This window comes from Phacochoerus africanus, chromosome X (genome assembly GCF_016906955.1).
Source record: "Phacochoerus africanus isolate WHEZ1 chromosome X, ROS_Pafr_v1, whole genome shotgun sequence".
Classification (NCBI taxonomy): domain Eukaryota; kingdom Metazoa; phylum Chordata; class Mammalia; order Artiodactyla; family Suidae; genus Phacochoerus; species Phacochoerus africanus.
In genome coordinates, this window is record NC_062560.1 from 98115086 (window position 1) to 98118137 (window position 3052).

Below are 3052 nucleotides of genomic sequence, written 5' to 3' on the forward strand. Positions count from 1 at the left end.
GTTAATGCCTATATCAGAACCCACAGAATGGAGGCTGCCCCAGTGGCCTGGCCCAAATCACAAACCTAAACCTAAGTCAGCCTACATTTATGGGAAACCCCTGACAAGAAAACTTAATATACTCCAATCACAATCCTCCAACTCAGCTTTAGCTAGCTCACCTTACCCTAGAAAACAGGACTCACTAATCCTTACCAGAAAATCCCTGACCTTGTTGCCAATTATGCCCTGTTTCCACACTGTTGCATCTAATGCTCTCCAAAACTCACTGACATCCCAAATCCCTCCAGAAGAGTGCTCTACTGCTTGCAAGGCACTGTACTTGCCCAAATGGATTTTTTTTTTCATTAAATAAAGGATATCAAACTTGTTGCCAAACTGTATTATTTTTGTCATTTGACATATTTGTCACTTTCCCTCATATTGGAATGGCTCCAGATAACTTTAGGATCCAGCTAAGAAGTAACACATAAAGTGACATATTTAATCTTGTTTTAGTGGGATATGCTTGTGTTTGCCAATCATTCTGGTGAATAGTTAAGTTATTGCTAGCTGTCTCAGTGTAGGAAGGCTTCAGTGAATTTTCCTACTCATCCTGCCATCATGACACAGAAGTTCAGGGAGAAAGATTATTTCACCCAGCACCAGAAGTATATAGATAATGGAGGCACAGTGAAAGCGACCATGAAAAAAATTCTCCTTTATCTTATATAGGAAAGAAATGAGTTTTCCAAATTTGAGAAGAATTTAAAATGTAAACATTAAATAACAACTTTTGAAGCCTAGAGAAAATTTCTAATTATCAATAACAAAAATGAATTTTGAGCTATCCTAAGGGAGAGAAAAACCAAAAGGATGGAACAGAAAATATGAATATATTGGACAACACTAAAAGAAATTTGTTCATTTTAATTTTTACATTATATGAGACTGTGATTGTAGGCTCTACAAAAATATTCATATTGTCTTAACTATTTCCCTTAAGGAGCTGAAATAGAAACAAAATATTGAGTTTTCAAATACCCACCCATAGTAAAGGAAAAGCAAGTTTTTAAAAGTCTACAGTGACAGGTATCAGATTCTACTGCATCTTAGAAAAACTCTAATAACAACATTATGCCTAAAGACAATTTACCATTTTATTTTTTTTATATCCAATATATTTTGGGGGAAGGGGCTACAATGAACTGCAGATAAGCTACACAGAATAGGGTCTGTAATTCCAGGTAAACAAAGATATGTTAATATATAAGGATTTATTTATCAAGCTATATTAACTGTACTCTGATATTCTACTATTACATTAGAACATATTTTGTTATTCTGAACTGGGAAATTCAAGAAAGGGAATATATATCTTGGAAATCTTCTAATGTTTACATTTGAAGAGTTAAAGGTTTATCATGAGCAGTATTTTTACCTAGGCCAAGCCAGTTGTCTCTTCCTAGCTTTTGTGACACTTGTATACCTTAGAACTAATTGGTATTTTTAATAATGGAACTGAAAAAATATTTTTTTCAATGTGGTACTTTTTGTTGCCCTGCTTTTTTGATGGGATGCAAACTGCAAGCTATTTAACATACTCAAAGTGCTGTTAGAAAAAGCTATCATTAGCATTTTGAATGTCTTTAAAAATCCTATCCAGTTTGATGGCATATGTATGGGATGATAATGAAGTAAAAGGAATGATTTAACGAATGAATAATGTTTTTCTATTCATAGGTACCATATCTACAATGACAAATACAGCTGGGTAAATGGTCATGGAATAGTTTTATTCAAGCAGGCAGAAAATCTTGGTATGGGGTGTGGGGAACAAAGTATAATTATAACTTGAATCCCTCAAATGCTGTGCTAGTTATGAAAAGTGACATGTTAGAGTAAGATAGCCATGCTGGGAAATTCCAATTTTTATTGGAGTATGCAAAATGAATTTTTCGTTACTGGCTATAAAAGGCATTTGAGATAAACTTTTTAAAAAACAAAAGTGGGAAAGAGTGAAAACTTTAAAGTTAAAAGTAAATTCAAAATCTCTACTCAAGAGGGTAAGACAAGATGTTACAGTATGAAGGTCCTGGGCATGCCTCTTACTATGAACACACCAAAATTATAATTACATATAGACTCTTTCTGAGAATGACCTGAAGACTAGTAGAAAAGATTTTCCACAACAAAGATAAAATGTAAAAGTCATACTGAGGTAGGAGGGATAGACCTGACCAGGTCTTCAACTTCTGGCACTGCAACCCATAAGACAGAAGGAAAGCCACAGCCTCAGAGGTTCTCCTTGACTGAGGACTCTGAGCCTCATATCAGGTCCCCAGCCCAGCTGAACAGCACCAGAAAGATAAGCCTCCATAAAATCTAGCTTTGGAAACCCACAGGGCTTACATCCAGGAAAACAAGAGGGCTGCAGGAAACTAAGACTTTGCTCTTAAAGAGCAGAAGCAAAACCTCAGTCAACCAGGTGTGATCTCAGAGGCATAAGACCTGAGTCATAGGTGAAGGAGATTCATTGACTAATTTTACAATGGTGCCCACGGGACATGGATTTATTGAAAATTTCTCTGAGTACAGAAGAGCTGGTAGGCCCGTTTTGTTTGTTTGTTTAGGGCTTACCCTCTACCTAGCAGGCCCAACACTGGCAGGCATTAGTTCTAACTCTCTCCACCTGACTGATTAGCACCACTCAACCTGATCTGCATTCACCTGTGGACCAGACAGCCAGTGGCTCCTCCAAAGTGTCTCCCCCTACTACACCAGGACCAGTGGTTGTTCTCAGCCAGAAGCAGAGCCCATCTAAAATGGTCCCCCACCCCACCAGTCCCAGCTGGCACCCTTAGCCAGCAATGGAACCCTCCCAGTGTAGCCCCATGCTACAGAAACCCTGATAAGCACCAGAGCAGCTCTCAAGTGACCCCCTGCCTTGCTGGAAACAACAGATACCTTAGGCAGCAACAGTATACCCCCAAGGGTGTACTGCATATTCAGCCCTGCATACAAGAACATTGGCAATGGTTGTGACCAGTCCCTATAGACAGCCACTCCAGAG